We start from the raw sequence: 15,025 nt of genomic DNA, 5'->3' as shown, positions 1-15,025 counted from the left end.
TTTGGTTAATTCGGTGATGAACCTTCGGGTTCGGTAAGCCATCTAGTTAGTTAGTTAAACAAGACTGGGTGGTATTAAGCATGAACCTCTGATACGTCGGTAAATTTCTAACAGACACGGCGCAGCATCCCAAAAAACATAAGTCTTCTTATTCTCCGCGTTAGAAACTTAAATTTTTTGGAGAAAGTAGCGATATCACATATTTTTAAAAAGTTGTATATCATAAACTTGCTGTGGATACTCCATTTTCCAGTCTCCGGATAACAAGAGGAGGAAAAAGGACGTATTTGAACTTTGCTGTCGTGTCGTAATTCAATGGAAGAGTACGTCTTGGGACGCCGTAATCCCTCAGCTTATCGATAAGACACGCATATTTTGTGGAAACAGTTCATTAAAGTGTTTACTATGGCCAACCATTTGGTCCATCCTGAGCTAGACGAATCCACTCAGTATCCTGTTTATTTAAAATCGATTATATTACGCGCACGTTTAAAATGTTGTATATATTTCTCATTTCCCCCACACGTAATCGTCATTTTATTAAAATTGAATTTGTTGAAATATTTTCTTTGTTATTTTTAAAATTTGTATAATGTAATTGTTTGTTGCTCGGGGTCAGAGGTCTGATAAAACCGACTGAAGAATATCGATTTATAAAAGTCCACATCTGTGCATGTAAAACATTATCAGCAGCAGCAGCAGTAGTATCAGAATAATCTTCATTTACATGCATTTATAATATTAATTTTTTTTTATTATAGAGCAATATGATAAAGAGAGAGACGCATTATGTCATATGGCATGTAGGAAAGTAATATATTCTAAAATTTTTGTATTAATTATTACTCAGTTCAGAAATCGTTATTAGGCTGCAATCTAAACTTTTCAAAGTTGTTTGCTAAGATAATCTTTTGGGCCCAAACCATATTATCTTGGTACACAAAGGATTTTTATTATAATCAAGACAGTTGTCTTTTAGTTTCTAAAGGATACGACTTGCTGAATTACAGTTCTTTGCTTTAAATCAACAGTTTTTAAGAACTGGCCCGAGGTAACTTAATCCATATCAACGTGGAATATGATTTATTTCCACAATGAAAGTCAGTCTACAAACGTTTCTGCGCCCTAATGTTGAATGTCACGCTAATTTGAATTTAAAAGACGTTTGCAGGAATGGAAGGGCGAGTTTGAAGTTGGGGTGATCCCAAACTCTTTGAAAGACAAACAGACACAGAGCATGCGCACGCTTGCCAACACATTTTATATCATTCCTTTTATGTTTCTTTTTCGTGTCCTCTCACCCTAGAGGGAAACAAGTTTGTTATTTTAGGATTTGGTTTCTTTGAGATGAGAGAGTTGGTAAGAAAACAGTGCTATAAACTTGATTGATTCTCATAAAATCTTAGCTTTCTTTCCGCAAGAATATTTTGATGTCTGGAATTGTGTGTGCATTTATGTAGTTCTGATCCTGTGGCTTTTTGGTATTGTATTTTTTACACTTGCGTTTTCTGTTTTCAGTGAATTATGTCAATTTAATTGAAGTTAGACTGGAAATTTCCATTTTAGTGCACATTTTGGGGTTATAGGTAAGTCTTTTTGGATAAATATTTTGGAAATTTTATTACAGACGTCCAGTTTCGTAATGAAGTGGACAACTCTGTTTCCATTTATATGTCAAATATTCGAAATTACAAGCTTTATTGTACTATTATTGAACGGAACACGAATAAAAATGCAGAAAATCAATTTATTTTTCTTCTGAATTATTCAACATTTGATAGTGAAATTAATTACTCCCCAATATCACCCATCAATCTTAGCAACTTTTGTTTCGTCCCTAAGCTCATATCGACCAGGGTTCGATTTCTGATAGGGTCAATGACTTATTTTTATCTTAGCTCAGTCGGGATAACGATGACTACGGGCTGGACTACCGGGGTTCGCTCCCCGACGTGGGCAGAGGACTTTTCCTCTAGCCTCTGCGTTCAGACCGGCTCTGGGGCTCACCCATCCTCCTATCCAATAGGTACCAGGGTCCCTTCCCGGGGGTAGAGCTCGGCCGGGGCGTGACCCTAACCACTCACCCTTATCTAGTGCCGACGTCAAGAATGAGTAGAAGCGATACCACCTCTCCCCTGTGCGTTTACATGGCGCGTAATTTTTTACCGAGTCCATGCCGACTTTGGGACTTCAACGGGTATTTGGGGATCTTTTATTTTGGGTAGAGTCGCCAGAGTGTGAAGGCGACTGTCTAGTACGAACGTTAAGAATACATGGACCTTTGCCGCCACTTTTCCATACATCCTTATGATTTGGTGTTTAATTAAGCACAGAGATACCTTTGAGTCTACTAGAGGAACAAATAGTCCGCACTGTACTTGCAACCAAAAACATAAATTAGAATTGGTTTCAATTATTATTACATTATAATTGATTTTGTAATTTTTTTATTAGATTCCTGTACACGCTGTGGTACAAGTACTCACTGTCAGTACTTTTTTTTTATTTTTGCACTTTTGCAGAACTCGTTTCTCCTTAAATTCCTGGGAGAGGACTTAGCACTATCAAAAGCCTTCCTTTAATTACATTTAGCCCTGAGCAGATCCTTTTATATGCCTCAGAGGCTTTTGGAAAGAAAGTTATCTGCCTTCACTGTGCTTCACCGTTTCTACTTCATCTTACGGAAGTCTGCATCATTTTTGAACTTAATTTGCAGTCATTAATCATGTCGCAGATTTCATGACACTTTTGGAAATGAGAAAAGTTATTTCTTCTCTTTTTATATTTTACGTTATTTTTATGTTTTGAAGTCATTCGTTTCGCAGAATCCTTTACAGTCTGAAGTAAGGTTAGTTGTGTGAAACAATGAAAGAAGGTCAGTTAATTTGTTATGTAGGCTATAAAGTTTCGCAGAGAACGAATAAAGTATGGACCAGAACTTAAGCTGCAGTTTCTCTTGGTAAAGCTGTCATTCACTGAACTGTCAGTCAATTGCCTGATTGGAGCAAAGCTTTGGCTGCAAAAATTCTCAGTAGATTTAAGTATAAGGCTCGTTTGTAAATGAATTATCAAGCCGTATCCTCCTTTTCAGAGATCAAATACGATGGAAAGGCAATGTCGGGGCAAATTGTGTAGAGCCATTAGATTTGATGCACGCAGTTTTCAGAATGAAGGCCCCGCGTCGTTTCCTGTAACATCTGAAGCCACTATGAGGTCACATGAACTGAGTCGAGATAGGTGACGTCATGTTTCGTGCCTTAATTGTTAAAGTCTGCTTAAACCGATATTTGCACAGCAAACAACCGTCCATAACAATCCTCTGCAAAAATATTAAAATATTTTTTCGTAATTGATCTTTCTTGTAGCAGTCAAATCAGTCGCGCTTCATCGTTTCCTGCACAAATTAATCGCGGCTGTAAGAGTTGAGTGTGAGGGCCAAAAAACCCCTCATTTTAAAAACTTACTTTGGTACTGAGTGTTTAAAAGCGCCACGGACCTGGACGGATACCTTGGCTGACACACATGCTGCCTTTATTGTTACTGGTTTACAGTCATAAAGTTTTAACTGCAGGTACGCATCATCGAAGCTTCAAGCCAGAAGTCCTTACTGCCTGCATCAACAGGGCGATCTTCCTGATAATGGTGATGCCGATTGACCTCTAAAACGTTGTTTAACTTCTACCAGACTACACGGTGCTACAACCCACAAGACAGCCATCTTTGTACTATACTCCGTGAGAACCTAAAATCATCCTCTGAGGTACATAATTTGTACATTTACCAAATAATATTATGGCGATGACATGATTGGCGCGGAATGTAGCAAGTAAAGTATTTATTCGGGAAACCTGAAGGTACAATACCATGTGTGATATGTGTTATAGGTGTGAAGTTAATAATTAAATTGATATTAAGGATATAATATATGAGGGTTTGGACAAGATTTATCTGGCTTAGGTTTCTGATCTGATCTGTTGTGAATTGTTTCATAAAACTTAAAACTGAATAAGGCGGGAAATTTTTTGACGAGCTTGTGAGTATTAGCTTCTCTAGGAGGACTCTGCCCCATGGAGGTGGTAGACTCAGTCTAACACTTACGAGAATTAAAAATAATTATATTAGCTTGCTACATTTCAGATAGGCTGAACAGTTTAAATTTCATGCATATTTGGGGTTCAGAAAATATATCCTTCACCCACAATTCTCACAACACTCACAACGTACCTCAAGAACATCTAATTCTCATCACATACGGAAACAGGCATTTTTAGTCAAACATTCCCTTTAAAGATTAACGTCTAGTCTTGTGTATGGATAGAATATAAAGTTAGAGTCTCAAAGTTTAGGAATGTTTTTAAATATGATTTGATCAGCGGTGTGACTCCAGTTTAACAAGGGGCTTACTGTATTTTCTTATTCATTTTGGAATTTTGAAGAAGGGACAGGCAAATATATCGATATGTGGATATATGTGTATCGATATTTTGATACTGATGTATCGCCTAGGTATCTTATATTTTCTGTGCCAAGGGGTCAGATAAAATGAACAAAATTATCAACGGGCTTGTGTGAGCCCCCCGGTTACACACGTCTGGATTTTAATTTAGAATTCGTTGTAATTTTTTTTTTTTTCATACGTGTATCGATAGTTTTCAGGTAAACTTAGGCCTATAGTCTTTGATTACCGGAAGCCAGGAGACGAATAGTCTGACTGGAATTGCCCTTGCATCCGGTCAAGTGCGTGTTTTGAATTAATTTGGCCTTTTAGTCAGGTAGAATGTTTGTGTGTACTTATCCTGGATCTCAATTGTATTTAATACTATCCCACATTCTTATTGTGTGAGATTTTTGGTTCTCACGGCGACGTGTATGAACTTTGCTGTCTTCAAGGTTATTTACCGTGAAGTATGATAGAAGGTTTCGGAGGTACTTGCTGCTTCCATCATCAGGGAGTTCTTATGTTGGAAGCAGCAGGTACTTCTGAAACGTCGGTGAACTTCTACCAGACTACACAGCACAGCGACCCAAAAGATATTCATATTGAATGTGATGTAGACTTACTACTCATTAAACTCAACATAAGCCATTTATGTAGACTTTGGATAAACGTTTGATTTAGTTATGAGGGAAGTGTTCTATTTTATTCTATTATTGAATTCCGTGAACCAATTAAGCTGGATGGACTCTTTAAAATGTTTGTAAATCAAAAGTGTATTCCGCATATTTAAACACGTCTGATGAAATTTCCTATTCAGAATGGTTTAGAATAGGAAACGAAGAGTTTGTATGCCGATGATGGATTTTTCCCCTGAGAACGTATATATCAGTAATAAAAATGTAGAATCGTTGTTAGATGCTTTTAAAGAAGTTGGTATAGAAGTAAACGCAGAGAAAACTAAGCTTAAGAGTGATGTGAGAAATGTGTAGAAACTTTTAGTCAGGAAATCTGAATGAAGTCGACCTAGTCGTAGATGGGGAGATAATACTAAAATGGATCTTAGGAAATAGAATGTAAAGATGTGGACTGGATTCAGAATTTGGATCAGTGTCGGGGTCTTGTGGACACTGTAATGAACCATCGGGTTTTATAAAGGTCTAGAATTCTTTTAACCAGCTGAGTGATTGTTAGCTGTTCAATATAAACCCCGCTTCATTGGATTGTTTCAGGTAAATTACATATTACGTATACTTAATAACATTTAGGTTGAAGAGTTTCTGAGAAATGTGAGAGCTGTTTTCAACGTAAGCCTTAGGCGTATTAAAATGTCGTTGAAGCACTTTCGTCTCAAGTTGAAGTACTTACTACCATCCATTCACTTGGTCTTTGCTAGTACACGTGTTCTGCATTTATTAAGACAGAGAATATTATGTAAATTCTTCTTCTTGACTTACAGGTATGTAGAATCGTTATGTGGTCGGTTGAAAGTCGTGTTCTTTATTAGACGAGGACGTCGGTATCTAGACAAAATTAAAAGCAATCGTGTCATCTGTCTTCATAATTGTCTACCAGCAGTAATTGGCTTGTAGACTTGAGACTTTCTGTTAAGTACACAAGTGATTAATCGTTTAATATGAAAGAGTGGAGTTTGTATGGAGCTGTTCCTTAGAAATCTCTGAACGCAAGAAAACTTGAAATATTCTGTCAGTATGGAGATACTACCTACAGCATTGATTTATACACGAAAGACGTATGTTTCTGATAAGGGGGCTTATTCAAAATTCTCATGTTCTAGTAGAAAGACAATAAATAACAAAAATGTTTCTCCATGAATTTTTATTCTGGGTACAAGATGGTTAGCTTCACACCCCGGCTAGAACCCCGGTACCTACTGTATAGGAAACCGATCTGGACGTGGCGGGAAGATAGAAATCCTGTCCTGTCCGAAATCGAACACCGGACGTTCTGTCCTGACTATAGCAAGAGTCTTTATACTGACAAAAGGTGGGAAAGTAATGCGAACTCACGTTCATCTGATATGGCGCAGAGCGTGATGATCTTGTTTCATACCCACAGATCAAATGTACATTGAAGATGGCTGTCTTTCTGGGTCGTTGCGGCGTGTAGTTTGGTAGAAGTTTACCGATGTTTCAGGAGTCCTTGCCCTGATGATAGAGGCAGCAAGCATCTCTGAAACGTTGGCAGATTTCTACCGGACTGTTGTTTGTTCATCAGGATAAAACTCTTGACAATGATAGTGTTGACTCAAGCAGAAGTCTGATGACAGTAAATCTGTGGATAAAATTTATCATGTTGAACTTATTCGTTAAAACGCTACGTTATGAGAGTTGAAGAATTATATTTTTTTAATAAAGTCCAGATGCTCTTCCGCATTGCCTAGGTCGAAACTTTTCTCCTGCAACCCAGGTGACAGTCGTCTTAGCCTGACTGAGGTGATATATTCGTGTCGGTTAACTGTGGATTTTTCTAGCCGTCTCGACGTGACGGTACCCTCAGTACCCTATTGTGAAACACCCTTGATTTATATATTTCGTTTCTCATAATTGCGCCTGGCGATTCTTAACCCTTTTCAGACTCCCAACGAGTACAGCGCCATGACAGTTTATTAAAAACGACATTAAGTTAGGATATGTGGTTTAAACAAATTCACATGTTACTCAGTGTTTATCGGAATTCTACCATGGAAAATCGCTACCAGGGGAAATGGATTTCGAATAGATGGATCAGTGTTGAAGGGTTTGAGTTTTTCACGGCGATGAGTCCGAAGACAGCTATCTTTGGATCAGTGTTGCTTGAACACTTGAAAAGGGAGCTTATAAGGGGAAATCAAGTGGAAAAAAAAGTTTCGAACACGTTAAATATAAGTGTTATTTTCTGTTTCTGTTACACAGTGTGGAACCGGAACAATTTTTACAGGTTTATTTTCCCATTCATATGTTTAATGTTGCTTAAAATGGAAGTAAAGAAAATTTTGATGTTTTTCTGTATCATCTGAATAACGTTACAGTATGTAAAAGTGGTTGAATTCCTAAACATTAGAAATTGAAATTACTTATTTCACGAAAACCTTACATGAAACAGAATTCTTTATTCCAGATTCGGAATCAGATTCTCAGAGATTACAAAGAACGTCAAATACTATTCAGGAATCAGGAAGGACAACAGGTAAAATTGTAATCTGCCGTCATTACATACCAGGCACTGCTTTAGTTTGAATACTTTTTGAGTATCAGTGTTTCTTTTTCTATTTGCATTCAACCCTCCAGTTGTTTGTCAGACGCCATACTACCTGTACTTAGTTTTTGATTTGACGTTCGACAATCTGTACAGTCGCTCACAGTTATAAGTAGACCTGCTGTTATTTATTTACGATATCAATAAAGAGTGTTTTCTGATGTAGGTAACTATTTTGGATCGTAGAGTGATAGAATATTACAAATATGTACACTGGCCGTACAAAACACGTAGGCGGACCACGGGTTAACAACCCCACGTCCAGGGCGTCATTTCGGTTCCGTCACCGGGCCTTGTTGTGCTGTGTTATAGTTGCAGGGTTTTATCCTAGGTTCGCTGCAGTTCCTTATAGCCGCGGGGCTCAGTCATTTGGCTCCCAGTGTTAAAGCTCGCACTCGAAGAAATTAAAATGAAAATGACTAGCTTCTTCGAGGATGTTGCACCGTGTAATCTTGCAAGGTTACAGAGTTACTGCCTCCATCAATAAGAAACCAAATTGTTTCTTTGATACAGAAGTCAAGTGAGAATCAGATGAACCGAAGATATGAATAGAAACTGTTGAAAACAACTTTCTTCCAAGTAGTTACGAATAATAAGATGTCCTTCGTTGATTCTTTCTAAATACCGAGTTACCCTCCTCTCTTTGAGAAGTTCGCCTGCAATTCACAAGGGAGCAGCAGTTTCTAAGCCAGGCGACCTGTTTTACCCAGCTCTCCCCTACAATTACATAAAGTAAATCCAGCCCACGTTAGGAGGAAGACACGATTACAAGGGGTGACGTAACTTAATGCCGACAGATACCCACCGGGGCACAGTAAGAAATGAAGTTTTCATAAGACTATTGAAAAATATATGGCATTGGTCTATTGTTATACTAATTAGGTTCCAGGTAAGTAACCAAATAGGAAGAAATGACTGTCGTTATTAAAATATAATATTTTAGTCGACTTCAGACTTGCCGTTCTGAAAGTTTTGTGCTTTTTCCAGATTATATTTTTTTTATAATTGGCCTCTACATCTTTAGCTCGCGTTATTTCGACTGACAAGAAGAATAGTCTAAATAACTCTATAGAATGTTACAATTCTTTCCTTTCATATTTTGTCTGCTTTATAAGATGTGAAATAAATTATCTTCTTGTCCTCATTTTACGGAAGAACACGATCGTAGACAATGCTAATTGGAATACAATTCAAATGTTCAAACCTGGTGTTGCTTGAATTACATTGTTTCCATTAAAGAGTTCCAGTTTTTAAAATGTAAATATTTATTTAATGTTAACAAAAACTTGACTTTTCAATTGACAGTGTAAAATGCTTATTTTGGATATATTTTTTTATATTATAACACACAAAACACATTTGTAATGTATCATGTTGCTTTGTGTTGGTTTCTCACCGCGGAAACGCGAAGTCAAGCTGGCTTTCAACACGCGTATGTTTATAAAATTGTAATTGGTGAATGAAATGATAGGGCATTAATTGAATAATTAACGTCATGATATGAGGAAAGGTAGCTCATAATCTTTTCTCGCTATATTTTATTAACAGTAATTGCTTGCAGTGGAATATCAAAAACCTAATTTCACTCTGTCATTTAATTGTGTAAAGTACTGGATGAATTATATTTAAGACAATATAGGATTATTTTTTCTAATAAGTGAACAGATTTAATATCTTGTCTGTTATTACTTTATACCTGAAAAGAGTTTCTTCACGTTAGTTTATACATATTACATTAACCGCGCGGTCTGAGGCATCTTGCTTCGGACTGGCGATACGGAATGCTCGCTGGTTCGAGTCTAGGGGAAAGAAATTTCTCATGAGCTTTCGTCAGTGTATGGGACCGGTGCCAACCCAGCATCGTGAGGAAATTGGGGAGCTACAATCCGGTCATGAAAGCTAGCAATGGCTGGGGGTTCGTCGTGCTGACCACACGTCACCCTGCGTCTGGTTGGTTGATCGTTTACCTCTGCTTAGGCATGTGAACGCCAGCTAGTCGGCCTTGGCTCTCAGAGGGCTGTACGCCACGGATTATTATTATTATTATTTGGAAGTACGTAGTTCTTTTGTTTTTTCTGTCTCGATACATAATGTGAGCTCTCTGTACTTGGATCCCTCTCTTACGGAGGCAAATGATAAATATCGGATGACTCCGAGCTGTTTTGTGGTTGACGAGGTGTGCGATAGCCCGTACTTAGCAGCACGTAATTTTGCCCCCCGTCTTGGAGTCGCAAGCTTTATTTCTGACCCGGCACGTGACTAGTCTTGTAATAGTCAGCTTATTTGTTAGTCACACAATTGTTTTGTTATTATTCAGACAAGTATTTAAATTTGAAGTATCAGTACCGGTTTGTGTAGTAAAAACTTTATTGGAATCTGGAAACCGAAGCGACAGCATTGAAACATTTTGTTACTTTGGCGACGGACCGTAACTAGATCTTTCATCCGTTGTAGCTCTTTTATCAGATTACGTCTACAGTGCAGTTGACGACATGGACCCGGCAGGAGATGAGTGTTTGTTTGTTTGTCTTACTGAGAGTTTGGATGATGTGACTACACAGGACATTCTTAACGACAGGAGAGTTTCCGGATTGAATCTCCGGTTAGTACTGCGTGTTCCACGTGATAATTGCAGTATTTCAGAGAGCCACTGAATTTGCTTGTTCTAATTTTAATTGATACAGAGGTTCTGTTTTAAAGACGATAGAACTGAAATTTACTACGGTTGGTTTAGATGTTTAATATTTGTTTGTTTGTTTGTTTGTTGCCCGGAAAAATGTGATTAAAACATTTTTTATACAACTTTCCTTTTCAAGGAAGAATGTGGGTAATGAGATCACCATTCTGTCTGTGTAAGTCTATGTGTTCCATTTTAATTTTGAACTGATTTTCATCAAATGTATTATAAACATTGCCCTCGTCTTGTTTGATTTGATTACCCAATTAATATTTGGTAAAGAGCATAAGTTATGGAGCTCCGCATGATATCCGGTTGTTTCTTAGTTCATAGGACCAAAAATTCTTCTCAGAACTTTCTTCTCAGACAGCTTAAATCTGTGTTCTTCCCTCAGGGTGCACAAGAAACTCCACACCCATACAAAACCATTGTCTTTCGCTCTACAAGGAAGAATACATTTTAAAAACATCCATCTCTAGGAATGTTGAAAGTGTGTGTGTGTGTGGGGACCATTGAATACGTATAGCCATAACTAACGTCTATCATCAGGAAACCATATATTCCGCCCACATCTTTGTGAGCTGATCTGAATAATACAACATAAGTCCTTAGCGCTTACACACGTCAGGTGATATACTTACTCACACAAACATAAATTATATCATTTTTATATTATTGGGTATTGTTCTCTCAGTTAATACATTAGTGCCGTGCTGTGTTTTTGGACAATCCTTGGTTTGTCATTTTGATCATTCCTATTTCTAGTGGTTCCCTGCATGTAGTTGGATGCGTGACTTAAATTTGTACACTGTACTCCTGCATAAATAACTTGTGTAGTTGATAAGTTTAATGATATTTGACAACCAATAAAAGTATCGCTTGCTCTCGTTTTGCGTTCTTTTATGTGATTCTCTGTCAGATATTTTCCTTTGTTCTACAACCACGTTTTTCATCAATTTATTACTGAATAACAGCCATTATACGAGTTATTATTAACTGTTATTGAAATACATATCCCAAGGCCTCTTTTATGCTAAATTATAGCTGAAAGTAACCATTAATTTGGTACGTATTAATCATATCACTTTTATTACTATTACACAGCGAAACTAATCTTTATTTGTTCTTGTTTGTGGCATGCGTTAACCCGTGGTTGTAATATTTTTTTCTCCATAGAATGTTGGATAATGGCTGTGGTGTGCTTTGACTAACAGCCGGAGGACAAAATGGTGACTAATTACGCCACTGATTAACGTTGCATTAGTATCGGGTCGTGACACGAGTTGCGACGTATCCGATTCTTGTGTTACGAATAGTCTGGCAAACCCATTTACACGTGTTCACTGAGGGCTTGGAAAATGCGCTTACCGTCGGTTGCTGTGTGTAGATTCTCTGCAAGTTCCATTTCAAGGCTGCGTCAGAGTTCAGAGATGTTTCCACCGCGCACTCACTCAGTTCTGATGCATGTTTGCCATTTCTGTCTAGTGTAGAGACCCGGTGTGTATTTTCGCCAGTCACTTTTTTTTTACACTACGTGTTATCGAATAATTACGTGTTTCGGACAAGCGCCCGTCTTTTGTCATGAACACGTAATATTTTGGAAAATATATGTTGGCTAAGAAGAATTATAGGGATTTGTGGTTCTTGAAAACATGATTACAGTAACTGCCTAGACAAAAACAACCTCAAGATTAGCGCATGCGCACGAAACGTACTGAGGCATACATTAAGTAAGTGTTCCCTACAATTCGTGTTGTGTATCTTTCAATATCCTTCGCTTATGATCCGGGCATCGTTTGTTTAGATAGGCTTTTAACACCGTTCCATGTAAATTTTTCACCTTGATAGAATTTCCTTGTCCTATTTTTTTTTCCCCCTTTGCAGAGTATAGCTTTGCAGATTAAATTTAAAGAGATTTAAGCCATGAAAGTGCAGAAGAATGACACTGTCAAGAGGTTATCCTGTTAAGAGAATGGCTTTGGGCTTCCAACTTTTCACTCTCTAAATGGTTCGAAGGTAATACAGGGAGTTCTGAAAGTTTCTCTACAGTAAAAACTAAATATTTACCTACACTTAGAATTATTTACGAAGAGTGATTGGAAGTGTTGTCTAACTTGTAAACACTACTCGATACGCCGAACTGTAACGAATGAGTACTACCAACGGTGACAAGAAATAACCATGTTACCAATCTCTGCATGTTGTAGGCCCGCAACTAGATAACTCTTTTCTTCTGTTTTTGAACATTGTGTAAAAGGCGAAGAATTCACGGTGGCTTGGTTGCGTGAGTCTTTGTCATTACATATAACACAGCACAACATACCTGAGTCTCGCCATATCACACGCCCTTATGATCCCTTGCTATAACTGTCTTTATATCCTATTACACCCACAAAGCCATTCTTTATTTTCTCATGTAGATGCTATTGTCCTGTGATGCGCTTATATGTCGTTGATATGAAGACTGTGCTGCTGTGTGTTTACTGTCTTACGGGACACTCGGAAACTAAATTCAGGTGGAGGTAACCCAGTGGTGGTGTTTAGTGGATAGCTTGTTTGGTCGTCGTGTTATAGTTGAAAGCCATGTTAAGAATGTTGAACCATAAGCGTAGTTCAGTGCGACAAGCTTGTCATTCACATGATTTATGATTAATTTAACTGAATTCAAAATAGAAGATTAGTCTGTAACATTTGTATCGTGGTTCTTTAGCGAACAGTGACAGATAAAAATTACAAACAATAAAGATCAGTTTACATCTTTTCGCACAATATGCTTCTATGTTACTTTATATTGGTAATTGAATAAATAATCCGGGCAGTTGATTGAGGCTCTTATCTGGATTGGGGGTTCGTTATAATAGCTATACTGTTCAGAAATATTATATAGGACCTCAGTGTTGAATGTATTTTTAGGGTGATAAAAGTGTAAATTATTTATTTTAAGCGATAAAAATTAGATTTGAGCTCGATGTGAAATAAAGTTTAGAGGCCTGATTGATTTTATACACTTTGTTCAAACAACGCCTAAAAAAGTGACTGAATATTAAACACTTTTAAGTGGTTGGTAAACATATGTAATGAAAAATATTAATCATCTGTTTGGTTAATTTGATTTTTCGATGAAATGGCACAGACTCGAACCTGAATGATGTGTTGCATTTGTCGGTACTAGATGGTGTGCTGTATTAAAGGAACCAGCGCACAACGTGCTACGTCAATGGTACCCGGTGGTAATAAAATTAATCTTGTTCAAAAGTGGTTTTTCTAATTCGTCCTACCCTGCAGAAGGTGCTTTGACAATGAACGCACATTAAACATCGAGCCACGTATCACAACATAGGAACTTAATTTGGATTTTAAATCTCAGTGGTAACTATATGTACCGCTATATTATAATGCAGGAACTTTGAATTTTTCCGAGGCTATGTGTGTGTTTAGTATGCTTCTCAGACTAAAGAGTAATCATTTTCTTAAACAATGTTAACCATAAAACTTTGCCCACCTTGTAGTGCAGGGGTGGCCAACCCGCGGGCCGCATGTGGCCCGCCTTGAACATTTTTCCGGCCCGCGAGATTCATCACACTTTTACAAAATATATTTATTTTATAATGGCCAAAGTAGTGAAAACCAATGTATTAAAAAAATACATTATTTGTGCATCCATATATTCAAAAATTATCTGTCGAAATTATGAGAAAAAATTAACTTTGATTTTAAAATAATATTCTTGCGAATATATAGTGTATCTAAATCTAATATGGGGATATATAATTTTATATGTGGCCCGCGGAGTTATGATGCATTTCCAAAGTGGCCCGAAAGATCATTTGGGTTGGCCACCCCTGGTGTAGTGTATTAGAATATAAAATAAGCAAACCATTAACACTATAAATGACACTAGTGCCAAACACGTTTCGACCTCAAGAGGTCATCATCAGTGGCAAAAGGGAATTAATTCACATAATCAAAAATGGTTTTAAAAAATCTAGTGTCATTTATAGTGTTAATATTTGTTTGCTTATTTTATACTCTAGTGTTAGTGTTAAAGTGTTGAATTTTGTACTTTAGACGCGTTGTGTTTTCTTAGAGGTAGGAACTGAACATCTAAATCTTATTTGTGTAAACTTTGGATAGATATGCTGGTTTGTGGTCTTGATAAAATTGCTGGGACGTTCTGGCATGTTCCAGGTTGAAAGAGATGGTCATGAATCGTTGCTAAATTGCGTAGAGATAGGGAAATAAACAAAATATTGCATTCCGTTGTATGTGAAGCCTTTTAAAGTCTCTCCTTTTAAGTTTTTTTTTAAAATAACATTTTGTGATCGAAATGAAATAATTCTCTTTAATACTGGAGCAAACCGTTACGTATTTTGCCTGACTCCTATACTACATAATAATTGTTCTAAGTTTGTAGAAAGATGTTCTCCGTATAGACTTATTATAATCTGGGAGATAGGGTCTTACAGTGTCCTTGTATTTCTGCTGACCATTGTATTTCTGACATTTGTCTTCTTGAGAAAATTTCCAAGGGGATTTACTGCCTCAATAAAACGCCAGGAAGCCGCCATACATCGGGTATGGCTTTGTAGGTATGAAGGTCACTAGGTGACCGTCTGATGTCACTACGGTCTCTCATTTTCTGAAGTGAAAAATTG

The 15,025-nt window shown here is 37.3% G+C and overlaps 1 protein-coding gene across 1 annotated transcript in view; it reads left to right on the top strand.

The window, feature by feature from the left end:
• Positions 1–11,258, top strand: part of LOC147871952 (uncharacterized) — a 28,098-nt gene extending 16,840 nt beyond the window's left edge. Inside the window, exons 7-8 of the mRNA XM_087359861.1 lie at positions 1,519–1,586; positions 3,572–11,258. The gene's annotated coding sequence lies outside the window, so the exon portion shown is untranslated. The remainder of the gene's footprint in view (positions 1–1,518; positions 1,587–3,571) is intronic.
• Positions 11,259–15,025: the final 3,767 nt, after the last annotated feature.

The sequence above is a fragment of the Zootermopsis nevadensis genome, unplaced genomic scaffold, assembly GCF_977971745.1.
Source record: "Zootermopsis nevadensis isolate Lab colony 2312 unplaced genomic scaffold, Znev_1.0 Znev_ptg000036l, whole genome shotgun sequence".
Lineage (NCBI taxonomy): Eukaryota > Metazoa > Arthropoda > Insecta > Blattodea > Termopsidae > Zootermopsis > Zootermopsis nevadensis.
This window is presented reverse-complemented; position numbering and strand designations above follow the sequence as displayed.